Genomic DNA, 16,713 nt, shown 5'->3' with positions numbered 1-16,713 from the left:
CCAAAGGTAAAGCTACGCTTCCGAGAAAACATCCTCTTCTCTCTGCCAATTGTGGGTTGCTTGGCCTCCTGTCTCCTCTTTCTGTGCCAGCATAAACTCGCCACCCTGGCTCCAGAGGCGACAGGATTTGTCCCCAAACCACTATTCCCCTTGCTTTAAAAAAACGAACAAAAAACCTCCAAATCTAAACTGCTATTTCCTTTCCTCTCCTGAGATATACTTCAAATGACAAAATTAAGAACAGCTCACAGTTAGGGCTCGATCTACACAGCGCAAGGGCAGGAAACTCCTGGGGAGACACTGCAGGTTGTCAGGAGGGCTAGAGAACAACCAAGGAAGAAAGGTGAGAGAGTCAGAGAGGGAAAGCAAGAAATGAAGGAGGCGAATATTTTGAAGAGGAAAATGAGAAGGGAAACCGAAAACCTAGCACTTCCTCGGCAGGGATAATCCAGATCTCCATGAAAAAAACATCATGCTTATCATTGTACGTCGAGGGCTGTTGTTTGAACAACAGTACCATAGTGGTTTCTAGCATGATGTTACAAAAGGGAGATGGACCTGAGATGTTTTGGCAAGGAGGGAGACAGAGGAAAGGAGCATGGGTCTGCAGAACAAGGAACGAGCAGGAAACCATTTAGTTGTCTATCCTTATTATGGCAGAAGAAAACGAGCCAGACCACCAGGAGATCCACGTAGAAGACTATGCCCAGTCTCTGTGTAACTTCACTCAGCAGTTTAATGCAGACATTGAACAGCACAGAGGACAAGGTTAAAACTGCGGTACTGCATAGGCCAAAGACAAAACAGCAAACAAAACAAAACAAAACAGCAAACTGGTAGTCCTCCTAACACCATCTTCTGGGTCTGCTCCTGCCCTCCAGGGAGAAGAAGAAGAAGAAGAAGAAGAAGAAGAAGAAGAAGAAGAAGAAGAAGAAGAAGAAGAAGAAGAAGAAGAAGAAGAAGAAGAAGAAGAAGAAGAAGAAGAAGAAGAAGAAGAAGAAGAAGAATTTTATTATTTATACACCACCCATATGACTGGTGCTACCTGCAAATCGAGCCTCTCACACCCATTCATGTGAGATGGCCTTGACTGTATATCAAATACTCTTGAGAGGTCCAGAAGAATGATCATTTCCCTGGTGCAAGCAATCTTCTGGAATAATAATAATAATAATAATAATAATAATAATAATAATAATAATAATAATAATAATCTGGGCTGAAAACTTAATTGGGAGGAACCAAAACAACTGCCGTTATTGAAGAAAACTAACATACAAGTTTTCTAAATGCAGAGGTGATGCTTGTTCTTTTATATGAACAAATAGTCTTAGGCAGTGCTTTTTTCTGGGGGTACGCAGGGGTACACATACCCTTAAACATCTTGTGAATCTTTGTACTTTTGCCCATTTACTGTATTTATTTCCCCTGATCTGAACTATAAAATGGTGATTTTATTGAGTCAAAATGAGTACCCCGAAATACCCCGCACTGGTCTTAGGAGAGTAACATTCAGTTATTGCAGCTGTGTGCACACCATTTATTTAAAGCACATTTATAACACATCCCCTCCTCACTGCAAATAACCCGGGGAATTGTAATCTACCCCTCACAATTCCTCAGGGGCCTGTGAAGCCTCTGAGTGCGCCCACCTCCCTTGCAAGCCAGCCCTTATCCACTGCCCGCTTTGTCCTGAGGTGGTTATAGATACATTTTTCCCTCGAAAAGAACATGTAGAGGGGAAGGAGGAAATGTGATGCTGCTTCCATTCTGCTTTCAGCTCTATGTTGTTCAAGGAGGATCAGTACAGTACTTGAATAGCTGAGCAGAAAGTGGAGCAACTGAGAGGGCAGGAGGGAAAATGAAGTTATCAGGGAGACAGAGAGGAGAAAAATAGCAGTCAGGAGGAGAAGAGGAGAGAAAGTGAGGTGCCATAGGAGCCAGGAGAGCGAATATGAAATGTGTGTGTGTGGGGGGGGGGGTGTCAGAGAGAGAGAAAGTGTGTAATCACATGCATACATAAATACACACGTCAAATCTAGTAAAACAGATTCCCCTTGATGTCACATTTTTTCATAGGGTTTATCCCCCTCGCCCTGCCACCTCAACCACCACTGAAATGCAGATCACACCTCTCTCTGGTGCCTGAGCCATCAAATTGCAGATCTGGTGTTTAGCAACAACGCCATCGTACACAAATATGGATCCTTACAGATCCTCATAATTTTCCCCTCAGAAACACCATCAAATGACCAAAGATGTGCTTTGTGATTATTATTTTTAGCGATTTTTCAGTCGAAATATGTAAAAGCATGGGAGATCAAAAAGGATTCATGCCTGGCTGGGATTAATGTTTCTGTGGTGCTCACAAGCACCAGATTTGTGATTTTTTTTTTTTACTCTGCAGTCCGCTCAAACAAGTTTTGATTTGATGGTGGTTTTTGGTGGACCCCGTGCAAATTTGTTTTAATTCTGCTGGATCCAACATTTAGCCAGCCCCCATAGAAAAATAGTGTGTGCATGTGGACATGACATGTTCTCTCTTTTGTCTGTCCAGGGGAGGGAGAAGCTATCAGAGGAGAAAGTGCCCACTATGGTCTCCCAAACTTGCAAATTCACTCAAGGGCCCAAAAACTTTGGCAACCCCTGGTTCACCACCTCAGTTCCCTGGTTTATACATAATGCTAAGCCAGGCATCCCCCAAATTGCGGCCCTCCAGATATTTTGGCCTACAACTCCCATGATCCCTAGCTAACAGGACCAGTGGTCAGGGATGATGGGAATTGTAGTCCAAAACATCTGGAGGGCCGAAGTTTGGGGATGCCTGTGCTAAGCCATAGTGTTTTTAGCTCAACTATGACTATTCAGCCAACATACTAACCATGGTTTGTTTTCTGCCAAACCACAATAAGCTTATGGTTTGTTGCTGGCTTAAGGATCATGACGTGTTTTAACCATGGGTTTATGTTCTAACTCAGGCATCCCCACACTTTGGCCCTCCAGATGTTTTGGCCTACAACTCCCATGATCCCTAGCTAACAAGACCAGTGGTCAGGGATGATGGGAATTGTAGTCCAAAACATATGGAGGGCCAAAGTGTGGGGATGCCTGTTCTAACTTAACAATCTTGTTTAACCATGGTTTGTTTATAGCTACCCACCCCACCTCAAGTGCTCTTCAGGTTACAAAACCATGAGGCAAGAGAAGCTGGAAAACAAAGCAAGGTTTGGAGAAACAAACAATGACTTCTTTGGGCGTATATGAGAAGACCTGTGGTGTGTTGAACATATCATGTTAAAATAATGGCTAAGTTGTGTGTGAATGCAGCCATTGAGAACTAGAGTTTCCCCCCATAGTTTTTCTATTGAAATTTGTTAGGATTTTATTGATTGATTGCTACTTTCCCCTGCTCATTTATCAGAAGGGACATCAAAAGCCCTTAGTAACAGCTTGATCTCTTTGAACTCCTCAGTCCAGGTATGAAAATAGTCTGTGCGCTGCTGAAGGGGGAATCAGGGATTGGTATATCAATGAAGCCTTATTAACAAGCCTGACACATACCAATTCACTTCTCTTCAGCCTCTTGTGAAGGGCATTTCCCTATTTCCTCTCTCACAATGCATGTTTATTCAGAAATAAGTCCCGCTAGGGTCAATGAGGCTTACTCCCAGTTTAAGTGAGCATAGGGTTTGCTGTTAGAGGAGTTGCTTCTTGAATCTTGGTCCTACTGCCTGATGATAAAATCCCTTTGAGCTATTTCCCCCCCTGTTTCACTGCCTCAGCTTTATTGCTATTAGCCATATCACTGCAAAAAGTAAAATGAGCAAATGCCGATAATTAAAACAGAGGAAATGTAAGGACACCAGAAATATAATATGGATGATTGGCTTCCCAAATTGACCAGACGAAATCTCAGGCAGTTGTACATATTATAAAACAGATTTATTAAAACATTTATTGCAATAAATGGTGGCAGTGAGAATGAGTTTCTCATTCTGCCCGACCCATGGGCATACACAGAGTGCTTTTATACCTTTTTTGACAGAGTGAAGTGAAGATCAGCCTTTCTGCAGTACTTCATCAACCAATCAAGAGAGAGCACCCCAAGATGCAAAGTCACCCGCCCAACTCTACTAGGTGGCGTTATGTACCTGGTACCTTCATACACGTGTCTATGTGGAATTTTACAGGCACAATTGTGGTTGTGCCCTACTTAGAACTTGCGGTGGGCTGCATCCTCTTGCTCTTGTGGTTTATGCTAGAATTTCTTAGAAGTGCTGTGTGTGGTTAGATCTTTGCATTAGATGTGCAAACATGCTGTGCCTGTTTGCTTTCTATCAGAGGCAGAGAGATTTAGAATTGAATATACAAAATGGAGTTCCTCTTGCTCCTTGGGCCTACGTGGCCTGACCAGGATTATTCTGGCCCTGGTCATTGCCACCCTATATTCCCTCCTCTTCAATATGGAGATGAAGAACAGGTGTGTTTCTGCATCTCCATTTGATTGACCCATCGCACTACAGTGTTTCCTGGTGTTTCCTGTTTGGCAGGGGGTTGGACTGGATGGCCCTTGTGGTCTCTTCCAACTCTATGATTCTACAGAGGAGCCAGCAGCTTCCCATGCTCCAATGTTAGGCCAAAGGATGGGCAACAGAGAGCAAAGTAAGTGAGGAAGCTTCTGCTGACTTTTCCCAGCTTGTTACTCAGCTTGTCTCAGAAGGGTTACCAGAAACTTTTTACAAACCAAGGTTCTGCATAGGGCTAAGACAATAAGAAAGAAAATTGATATTATGAGCAGAATCTCTTTTAACTATGACCAACCTGGGAGCCAAGAACTAATCTAACTCCATACACTGGGCAGACCTGCACCGTCTAGGCTAACCTTGTGGTACAAATCAGCCTGCTTCTTAATGTTTTTAACATCACTCTCAACACATGTACTCTAGTTGTATACAGATGTTAGTTCCCTGATCCGTCCAATATCGGTCACCACGCGTTGATCATGATTGATGTACACACAGCAGGAGGAGTTCAGAAGGGCTACCTGGCCAGCTGCATCTAGTCCTGAGAGTCTGGCCAAAACCTAATGCTCTATTGAGAGACTTCAGAACTCTGAGAAGATTGCTGGGCTTCAAAGAAGTATGTAGGGCAGAAGAAGGCTAACTGGAAGCTTGCTCAAATGTTAGGTTTTTGACTTCCAGGGAAATAGTGCAAGGCAGATAGATAACTTCGGGGTGGAGGCTGCCTTTTCTACTGAACAGTTAAAATACCTGACCAAGGCTGTTAAATGTTTCTTAGGGTCACCAGAACTAAGAAGGTGCTAGGAACTAGCAGTCATTAAAGACATTAGTGCATTACTTTCTTAAATCAAATAGCAAAATATTTCACAAACAGACCTACATTTTGTTACCTGGCACATTCAGACCTTCATTTTGAAACTTCTTAACTTAAGGTATACAAGCTAGTGTTTCTAAAACAAGTGAATAATGTGCATCACTAAACAGTTTAAAAGTGCTACCACACATACACATGGGGTTGGAAATCTTTCCTAAGGGGGAAGAATAATTCACTGTTAGGACAGACACCATCAGCTAATTCATAGGACTATACACAAACTCTGAGAGCCTGTAGATTAAGGCATTCAGTCTGCAGAACTGTCAGTGTAAAATAACCATGAAAGTTTTTTTTTTCTCTCTTTTCCTGCTTCAGCTTGATGCTATAAACCAGAGTAAAAATGCTTGCTGAATTTAAGCCTGGTTCAGCTTTTGATTAGTTCATTTCCATAACTCCTAAGCATTTTCTGTTGAAATTTTTAGCCTTCGTGTTAGACCTAACTGGAAACACATATTTGCATTATACAAACATCATTTTTGTCGAAGCACAAGTGCCACTTTCTACTACATTGCATTTCCATTTGAGGCACACACAAAAAATCACAATACAGACTTTTGGCAACAAAGGGTTCTTTCTCTCAGGTGGGCCATGAATCTATAACGGCCACACTAGTCTTCAGAGATACTGGGTGTGTAACTATAGTTGCAAGGGGCTTTGGCCACTGTTTCCAAAACTTTATGTCAGCAGGAAAATACACAGTTCTCTCTCAGCTCAGTACTGGGCTTCAATGCAAATCAGTGGGTTTCAAGAGTTCCTACACAGTTCTAAAGGCCAGGAAGATATATATATATATAACAATTGGAGGTTTGTCCCAGCTGAGCATTTGGCTACAGAAAGAATGGCTATTGTTCCAGTTTGCCAGAATCAGGAGAGGCTTGCATTAGATATCAGTGGGCTACCAGAAGCTTCTCCCATCATTTCCAAAGCCAGAACTGAGGGGTGCACCTGGCCAGCTCTTCCAGTTACATCCCCAACCCAGCTATAGCCCTGTATCACCTAGGGAGTTGCTGGAACCCACCCCATGGTTCAATTTCTGAAACTGTTTTGGGTCTGTTCGCTCAAGTGAGGCAGGTACACTGCCCTTCCTTCCAAATTAAGGATACTGCTTTGGGGGCAGGTAGACTTCTACTGTGGGTCCCACTCAATTGATGCCTCCCATACAAATATACATACATACATACATACATACATATATAAGGGTCTAAGATTTACTGCGTCTCCTTGTCTCCTTGATGTTTGGTGCTGCATAAGATGGACATTCCTCAACCCGTGCGTCGAGTGACAGCGTCCGGAGTGTCACAGCAGGGGCTACTTCGGTTTCCCATGCGCTGGGCGTCTTTTGCCGGTCAGACGCTGCAAGGGGAAACTGGTGCACCGTGCGCTGGGTACCCACTTCTGATTAGGTACAGCAGGGTGTGGATCCAGGGGGTCATCTCAGGCACTTTCACCGGATGGAATGGATACCTCACCACCTAGGAATGAAGAGGGTCTCGTCTCCATTCCTTCAGGGATTCACTCAGGGACTCGCTAGCGTCAGGCTGGAACCATCGTGTCAGGCTCCGCAAGGCTACACGCTCTTCGCTCGAGTGATTTCCTGTAGATAAAAAAACAAAGGGGGGGGGGGAGAAAGAGATTGTCCTTGTAGCTGCCGCTGCTGTTTTAGAACTTCTTGCTGGTAAGTCCACCACCAAACTCTCCGAGGTAGTGCGTCCCACGTATGGGACATTGAGGTGTGTCTGGCACACAGAAGTCATCTCTGGGATGTAGCAGCAGTTAGTTGAGAAGTCATCTCTGGGATATAGCAGCAGTGCCTTACAGCAGTCTTTGCAGAATTTCACAAGGCTTACAACAGGATTCCACGTCTGGTCCATCTTTCAGGATCTCCCCGTGGTTTCTCTTTCCTTCCACAGAACTTCATGCATGTGCAGGGTTAAGGAGGGGTCCTTTAAATCCGTATTTGCCTCCCATCCAGCTGCCGACGGCTGAGTTCTGCTAGGATACTGAAGCCTGTTTTTCAAATTATGCAAAGTCTTGTGGTTTCTAGAAGAAGAAAAAACTTACAGCTGCTTTGTAGCAACGGGCTGTTTCCGTGAGACATAATTTTTTTAAAAAAAGTCAAAGCATTTAGAGCAGTAGTGTTTTTGTAAGCTGAAACGTGGACCTCCAAAGCATAACATCTTTTTCTCCCTACTTTCACAGCAACTGTCTTGGTCACACAATGTCACACAATAGAATGTCCAAAATGGCAACACCAGCCAGGCACAGCCACAGTCTCTAAGTGCAGGTTGCAGGAGAAAACAAGTTGTGCAAATACAAATCATGCAGAATCGCTTGTGTAACCAAATAAGGGGGGTTACGCCACACATCTCTGCCGGAGGTTTGAGAGTTATTGAGATGTTGCAGCCTGTCTTCCAACGTAGTGTTAGATTCAAACAATGTCTTTACACACAAATCTCAATTCAGTATAACTTCCTTCTACCTTATCCTGAATTCTTTAGTTGACAGACATTCATTTCATTAAAATATGCAGTTCTACAAATTTTCCAACATGTTGCTGTCACAAAAACATATGAAATGGGGCTGCAGGTAGGAGGGTTAAACCCTTTAAACGTAGTTTGCTTTTAGAAGGACTCAAATGTCTCTTTTTCCCCATTCTTGTAAGTTTCCCCAAAAACTAAAGTCTGCACAGCTACAACAGGACTTGGGGAAAAGATTATAATTGTTCAAATAAAATCTATTGTCTCTTGCGTTGTGAACTACTTAAGTACATGATTTTTTCCTTTTCTTTTCTTTTGAAGCCAGCTGAAGCATATGAAAACATTTTCTGAGCACCGTTACTGGCATTTTGTCAGTATCCTGTGCGGCGGTAGCCTCATTTCTAGTGTGGTGAATAGCATTTTAAAGGTTGCAGAGATGATTTTTCTGAACCAATCCTCCGCTGTCTGTTTGTACAGCCCTTTTAGGCATAAAATCAGTCTGATGCTTCTTTTGGCTTTTTGGTGCTGTTTCAAGGATATTTAAAAACAGAATACTGGGTGCCTATGTTTATAACAAAGTCCAGATGCAGGTAACTCTTAGGTCACCTTGACCACGGCTCCTTGCCATGCCTGCCAAACCGACGAACTCTCTTCTGCTGGGACCCCCTTGTCCCATCTTTCTCCGAACACTCTTCCTTCCTCTTTTACATTGACCGAGACATCTCCGTCCTAGCAACTGACCTTCACCAGTGACCTTTGAACCCCTTCTGGTTCCTCACTGGTCCTTGAGCCATTATTTGTTGCTGTTTAACCACTGCCTTTCTCTTCATCTTCTTTCTCAAAATGCCTTTCTTCTCTCTGGGGGTGGGGGATACTGGTTTGCGCCACCATTTTTCTCTGAACTTGTTGTTGGCAGGACTTGTAAATTAAATTTCTTTTATAGCATTCTGAATTTATCTATCATGAATTCTAGGGAAATCACATTTTTCCCTCCTCTTGACCATACTCCTCCCATTTATGGCCCTGTAAAGTATCCCCTCATTCAACCAGAGCATGCACTGCAAACTTTGCCACACATACCATGCATTGGACACTTTACCACACTCTACCTCCCAGTTTTTCCTTGTTTCCTAAGTATCTATTTGTCAGGGGACCTCCTCCCTACTGACTACTAACATACACATTTTCCTCCTCCCTTTGCCTCTTACCCAAAGCGCATGGTTTTCCCAGTTGACCTCTAATTAACTGAGTACTACCAACACGCTGGAGATGTGATCAGGATCTCCCTTCCCCTCATTAAAGGGGGCCAATTCCCTTCAAGGTACCTTTTCCCTTTCTACTTACCCCAGCCGGCTTTTCCTGTTCTTCCCTTCCAACCTCGGTCCTTTTGCCTCTTCGTCCAGGGCACGGAAACTCAAGGGCCACCTCTGATCCTCCGGAAAAAGTCTGCCGGTGTGCACCAGACCAGAGGCGCCGTTAGGAATCTGCGCCCTGTCCATTGGGGCAAAAGGGGACTGCCTCTGGTTCAGGGAAATGCCCTCATCCGAGTCACGCTTGCACCAGAAATGTAAGGACACCAGAAATATAATATGGATGATTGGCTTCCCAAATTGACCAGACGAAATCTCAGGCAGTTGTACATATTATAAAACAGATTTATTAAAACATTTATTGCAATAAATGGTGGCAGTGAGAATGAGTTTCTCATTCTGCCCGACCCATGGGCATACACAGAGTGCTTTTATACCTTTTTTGACAGAGTGAAGTGAAGATCAGCCTTTCTGCAGTACTTCATCAACCAATCAAGAGAGAGCACCCCAAGATGCAAAGTCACCCGCCCAACTCTACTAGGTGGCGTTATGTACCTGGTACCTTCATACACGTGTCTATGTGGAATTTTACAGGCACAATTGTGGTTGTGCCCTACTTAGAACTTGCGGTGGGCTGCATCCTCTTGCTCTTGTGGTTTATGCTAGAATTTCTTAGAAGTGCTGTGTGTGGTTAGATCTTTGCATTAGATGTGCAAACATGCTGTGCCTGTTTGCTTTCTATCAGAGGCAGAGAGATTTAGAATTGAATATACAAAATGGAGTTCCTCTTGCTCCTTGGGCCTACGTGGCCTGACCAGGATTATTCTGGCCCTGGTCATTGCCACCCTATATCACCACCGATTACATTTATAGTAGTCATTTAGCAGCAAGAGAACTACGCGAACTTTATTTTCCTCTGGCAATGAGAATGAGTAAGATCTCATTAGAACAAGAACGGTCCGCAAGATGCCACAGCAACAGCAGGACATTATGGATTAAATATTAAACAAAATGGTAATTTAAGATATTGGACATGGATGAGAAACATCCGAACAGATGAGAATCAATAGGGAGACAAGTCTTGCACAATTTCCACAGGATCCAAAACCATGATAACCCCCTTCCAAGATAATAAAAGGGGTTACGGGTAGGCAACAGCAACAACATGTTGGTGAATAGAGTCGTACGTACAGCCAGCAGTCATTTTTTTCCATTTTGCACGGGCGAGATTCTACAGGTGAAACTCGGAAAATTAGAATATCGTCGAAAAGTGCATTTATTTCAGTAATGCAACTTATTATTTTTTATTTTAATTTTCATTTTTACAAATGCTTTCTTTTGGAAATTCTACAGTAATAAAACAGATAGTTACAAAAATAAACATCGCTATTACATTTCATTAATTACATTCCATTTATAATTGACCCGCCTAGCGACAAATAATTGCAATTACAACAAATAAAGGCTTGACATATCTTGCTTTGCATGTCATGCATCTATCTCATATATTGGTTTCACCTTTTAAGTTGCATTACTGAAATAAATGCACTTTTCGACGATATTCTAATTTCCCGAGTTTCACCTGTATATGCTGCTTTTGAGGATTTTTAAAGACTGCTTTTGACACAATGGTTCAGGAAAAGTTGAGGGAAGCCTTTTCTGAAACAATCTAGATAGCCAATTCTTGCTGTTTAAAAAAGGGTTCTATATTTAGACAGCAGCCTCTGGGTTATTAGCAAATAATATGCCAATCACTTGGGGAATAAAACAAGAATGCAGTCTCGCTCGATTTCTTTTAACCTTTTCTATAAAGGAAACTACAGGTGCACTTGGCGATAACAAGCTCTCTCCTTCCCCCAACGGATGGTTAAAGAAACCAATACAGTCCCTCCTATCTCATCTATGCAAAGGTAGGTTATAACAACGGTTAATCACCTTAGGTGGATATTGGTGTAAAAAAAATGATCTTAACATAAACTATGGCAAAACTAAAGTGAATATTTATATTGCTCCAAGGCATCTTGAGCACTATTTGGTGGAAAGGCAAGATATAATAAGTAAATAATATTTCATACCCTCCAACATTTCTCCAATGAAAATAGGGACATCCTAAGGAAAAGTGGGACATTCCGGGATCAAATCAGGCAGAGGGCCTTCTTCCATCAGGTGTCAAGCAAATAAACAACTATCTAACTTTTAGAAGACATCTGAAGGCAGCCCTGTTTTGGGAAGTTTTTAATGTTTGATGTTTTATCACTTTATTATTAACAATATTAATATGTTGGGAGCTGCCCAGAGTGGCTGGGGACACCCAGCCAGATGGGCGGGGTATAAATAATAAAGTATTATTATTATTATTATTATTATTATTAACTGGAACAGCTTCTCTAAATCAGGGACATCCCTTGAAAATAGGACACTTGGAGAGTCTGATGCTTTGGGGCTCATAGTTAAGCACATTGACTCATAAAATTAAGGAAGCCATAACTCATATTTGGAAATCCTGTTCTCTAGCTGGATAACTAGGAAACACACCTGGACCTAGCTCAGCTAAAAAGGGATCAGTCCATATATGTGGCTCATAATTTTTAGAGTATCCACGGAGGCAAGCAAGTATTCCTGCACACCTTCCATGAGGCAGTAGTCTGGGGCATTTGTAGACCCTCAGATCTGAAACATTTCCAAACAAAACCCTAAGATCCATCTTGAGAGTGTTGTGGTGAAATGAAACTGGAAATCAGAACATAGGAAGAGTCCTCGTGGATCAAAGGCCCATCTAGTCCTGCATTCTGCTCTCACAATGGTGCACCAACTCATCTTCAGCCGAGATGAAAATATATCAGTGTCTTGTCAACTATAATGTATGTCAAATCGCAGCATGTCCTTGGGAGCCTTCCAAGAACAATTGCAACCCAACTCCCCTAATTGTCCTACTGAGCCCAGAAAACCACTTTACAGTGCAATTCTATATACGGTAATTGTCTTGTTTGTTTGTTTGTTTGTTTGTTTATCGTTATGTCTATATGCTGCCCTTCAGGATATAAATCCACCCAAGGTTGCTTACAAATTACATATTTTTATGTATTTTAAAAACACAGTAAACAGTTTTAGCATATCTAGGATCCTTCCCTACAGGTTGACTGATGCTAGATTGCCCAGGAGAAGTAAGTGCAGCTGGAACAGACCCTGAGGTGGTCTTCACCAGCCACCCTCTCTCCTGAACCCCCCCCCCAAAAAAAAACAGCTCAGTTGAGGATAGATTGCCTTGAGCAAAGAGGAGAAAGTCCGGCCTGAGCAGGCCCAGAGTATGTATCTACTCAGAAGCAAGTCCAGTTTAATTAAATGGGACTTACTCCCAAGCAACCCTATTTCCTTCTTTAAAATTGCTTGCCTGAATCCGAGCTGCCAGCTGTTAAATGGAATTTAACAGCAGAGAGAATTTTTTTATTCGGTAGTCATTCTTAAAGAAAGCACCCTGATTATGAATTAATACAATTTTAGCACAGCCTTGAACATTATTTAACTGGGACAGGTCTACGTTTTGTTGTCGTTCTAAACTGAGATCTGCTTTTGCATTGCTAAGGTTCCAACAGCTGCCCTCTGCTGTACTTGATGGACATTATCGCAATGTTCCTTTCAATTTGAGACACCGTTCTGTGCCGTAAAGAGGAAGATATTCTCCTCTACATGTTTCACTGTGTTATCTCTGAAACTGAATAGGGTTTCCTCCTCTGCTGAAAGGTGGTGCTTTTTTGTCAAACAAACAAACAAACAAACAAGAAAAAAGTAGTGTGGTTTTTATTAACTCGTCAGCTGCAAAATGCCACATATTTCTCCAGGATTAGCTTTTGGAAGGCTTGTTCTCATATCTTTTTCCCTGCTACAATTTTTAATTTGTTTCTGAATCGAACAGCCAAAAGCAAATGAACTTTAAAAAGACAATTGAGCATGCTTTTTCCTCCTACTTCGCAGTCTAGAAGTCTAGACAAATTTCATGGACTGATCTTCTGCACCATCCATCAATGAAATGAGTCACAATAAGGACCTGCAAGTCTGATGAGAGACATAAGAGACCTGGGGGGGGGGGTTAGGAATCCCCTCTGTGCCCATGTATATTATCTGCCAACTGAAATAGCAATACCACGCAGCTGATGAAGAGGGCTCTCATCCAGAAAAGCTTGTGCCACCATAAATCTGTTGGTCTTTAAGATGCCACGGGACTCTTTTGTTGTCTTTGCTGCAACAGACTAGCATGGCTACCCCTCTGTGGAATACAGCCTCTCTCGCATGCAAACACAATGGCACATACCGTAGCAGCAGCTGAACGCCAGCCAGCACCACAGAAGTGCAGGTTCTGTTGTTCTTTTTTAACGTTTGGAAATAGAAGCAAATCCAAATTGCACATACCAAACAGATGATATCCGCTATGAGATGCACAGATATACAAAGAGCCTCTTGCGAGTTGCCGCCGATATTAAGGAGCCTCAAAGATGCAACCTCTACCTCAGCATAGCCAGCTCTCCGGCACAGGCAGAAGTGAAACAGGTCTTGCCAAGTGTCAGGCTCGCCTGCAGCCTACTTGTGCTCAAGCTGATTCCCAGTGGTGCCTATTTGCAGGAAGAAAGATGCCAGGGGCTCCATTTTGCCTGGAAGTCATGATCTCTGACCTTCAAGCCCCCCCCCCGCCACCCCAGCCAGCCCTATATATTTGGGGGCTACTCAGTAATGAGAGAAAGGCAGTCTACACATGCTCAGAAAGGCACTTAAAAATAAAGAAAATTCTCCCATATCCAGCATTGATGAGCCATACTGCTGAAGACGGGTGCTGGTGCTCAAACCGGCTGAGTCCCAGGCTCATAACTACTCAGGTTGTTTGGACATCTACTTCCCACCTTCCCACAGGTCCAGGACCAGAAATTTACCTGCACTACTCTCCCTCACTTTATGCCTGTTAACAGTGGTGTGGCAGGCAGCAATACAGCAGGTGCAGCTTTCAAACTGCACAGGCTCCCAATAGTATGAAGCACCTGCACCTGCTGCATTTCTGCCTGTAATGCTCTAAAAGGAGGGATGAGTCGGGGGAAGAGAAGGTGCCAACCCTACTGGGCTGTGAGCCTCCTTACCAGCATCCACCGATCTCCAGCCCACTTACCACCCCATCCTTCTTCTGCCTTTGCTTGGGGGATGTCACCCAGGGCAGCTCAGAGGTCAGCCGAGTTGAGCAGCCCCCTACAGTTTCCCAACACCCAAACAGCTGCTCGCGCAACCAGGGTGCTGGCAAATTGGCATTCAGGGGTACACTGCCCTGGGAGAGGGAGGCTCCATTAAGCTCCTGCCCGCCGAGAGCTCTCCGGGAACGTGCCCGAGTTAATTCTCCAAAGCCGCCTCCTCCACCAGGGGCCATTGCCCGCATCCCTCCCTAATTAGCCCGGCGGGAGAGAGAGGCGCGCCGAGCCCCCCTACCTGCGCGCAGCGCTCGCATCTCCGACGTGGCGGCGAGCGGGGGGCGAGGGTGGAGGCTCCGGAGGCGGCGGCGCAGGGAGCCCGGCGTCCGGCTGCTCCTCCGCGTTTGCTCGCTCCCCGCTTGGCAGCCCAGCCTATCAATTATTCAAGTAGGTTGCCGTGTCCTCTTCTCCTCCCCTTCCGCTGCTGCTGCTGCTGCTCCACCTGCATGGGGAGGAGGGTGGTGGGGAGAGAGGCTGGCATGGACCCGCTGCTGGGCGTGCAGCAGCCTGAAGTCAGGACGCACAACACAGGAGTGGGGGTGGCCCACAGAGGCAACACCAATTAGAACCCACCCACCACCCCCGTCCAAGTGATGGAGAAGACCATGGCTATTCTAATCATCTATTATCGGGCCAGTTGTATAAGACTGCTTGTCTTCTCCCAAGGTGCACTCTAAGAAGAGGCAGTATGCGCATTTTCGGGATCTAGTAGTCCCGTTACATGCATTTCGCTGCTTTCCTCCAAAGAGTGCGCTGCTTCCCCTCCTCTCCATTGTTATCCTCACGACAACCCTGCGAGGTAGATCACTGGCCGGCCCAAAGTCACCCAAAGGAAGCTTTGTGGCTGAGTGGAGGTTTCAGGTCCAGCACACCATAACAGACAACTCCTAGAGGGCCAAGGACCCTTCGGCCTCCCCCCCATAAATTTTTTGAGGGGGCTGCCCCCCCCAGGTTGATAGCATTGTCATTCAAATGGTGTGTGAGCACCACGTCTTGTGACCTGCCCTCCCCCAATATTTTATTCAAGTTGCCACTGCTGCAGCATACTAACCACACTTGATCTGTAAGCCAAGAATTGTGTGTTTGTGTGTGTATTTGTGAAGCATCCTTTCCCTTGCTTCGAAAGCACCTGCCTGGACAGGCAGGCTGAGATCTGCCCAGCCTATCATTCTTTAGAAGAGAACCAGCAGCCTTACTAGACATTGGCCAGTGGCCCACTGGTGGTAGCCAGGCACGATCCAGCTTGTGCCCACACCCCTCATACCAAGGTTATGGTTTCCTGTAACAATTTTTTTTAAAAAAGGAATATCCATCCATTGCAATCCGACCCCCTGCATACGTTTGCTTGGAAGTGAATTCCACAGAGTTTTGGGGTGGAAGACCTCCTCTGGCTGCCTCCTTCCAGCAGAAATGATAAGACATTAGGAGCCAGATGTCTGAGATGACCTTGTCCGTGCCTGTTTCCAAACTTGGCTCGCATCTTAGACTGGCAGCCGAGCCGCCTGGAGGGGTGGAGGGAGAAGGCAGATGAACACAGTCTGCCAGTGGGTAGAGGGAGGGGGGGGTCACCTCAGTCTCTGCTTTTCTAGACACAGCTTCCTTGAGGAAGATGGTTGTCAGTTTTATGTGGCGTTTTCTTTTCCAGGTAGAAGGCTTCTGTTTATTTACAGATCCTTCATCACATTGGTTTTTCAGGCTTCCTTCGAAGATCTCGGGACAGGGCAACTGCAAACTATCCATTATTATTATTATTATTATTATTATTATTATTATTATTATTATTATTATTATTCCAGTTCTGGGCACCACAGTTCAAGAAGGATACTGACAAGCTGGAACGTGTCCAGAGGAGGGCAACCAAAATGGTCAAAGGCCTGGAAACGATGCCTTATGACAGGGGTGTCAAACTCAAATTCATCGGGGGCCGCACCAGCAGTTTGGTCACCCTCAAAGGGCCGGTTGTATCTTGTGTCAAAAAAAAAGGGGGAGAATAAAAGGTGAAGGCTGGCAGCCGGCGGCGGCTACACGCAGGGCCGTCTTAAGGTCATCGGGCGCCCTGGTGCAGGGATCCCTCGGGCGCCCACCATAGCTGCCAAGTTTTCCCTTTTCTCGCGAGGAAGCCTATTCAGCATAATGGAAAATCCCTTTAAAAAAGGGATAACTTGGCAGCTATGGCGCCCAACCCACTCTAAAAAAAAAGGTAAACTCTTACTTGGCTTGCCGGGCGGCGGGAGCCTCACGGCGGCCCCCGCACCTCACAGCAGGGCCGCGCTGTGCCAGAGGCTGCTTGCCTGTCCGATGCCACCG

At 44.7% G+C, this 16,713-nt stretch overlaps 1 protein-coding gene across 10 annotated transcripts in view; it reads right to left on the bottom strand.

Moving 5' to 3' along the window:
• Positions 1-14,941, bottom strand: part of LOC118097646 (rap1 GTPase-activating protein 1) — a 48,867-nt gene extending 33,926 nt beyond the window's left edge. For 8 of the 10 annotated variants that reach the window (XM_088658895.1, XM_088658896.1, XM_088658893.1 and 5 more), the window contains exon 1: positions 14,645-14,805. The gene's annotated coding sequence lies outside the window, so the exon portion shown is untranslated. Of the gene's footprint in view, positions 1-14,644 lie in introns of all 10 variants that reach the window. The other 2 variants (XM_088658892.1, XM_035140729.3) reach the window with 1 other exon arrangement.
• Positions 14,942-16,713: the final 1,772 nt, after the last annotated feature.

The sequence above is a fragment of the Zootoca vivipara genome, chromosome 15 (genome assembly GCF_965207765.1).
Source record: "Zootoca vivipara chromosome 15, rZooViv2.hap1.1, whole genome shotgun sequence".
Lineage (NCBI taxonomy): Eukaryota > Metazoa > Chordata > Lepidosauria > Squamata > Lacertidae > Zootoca > Zootoca vivipara.
The sequence above is the reverse complement of the archived record's forward strand: the minus strand, read 5'-3'. Positions and strand labels throughout refer to the sequence as shown.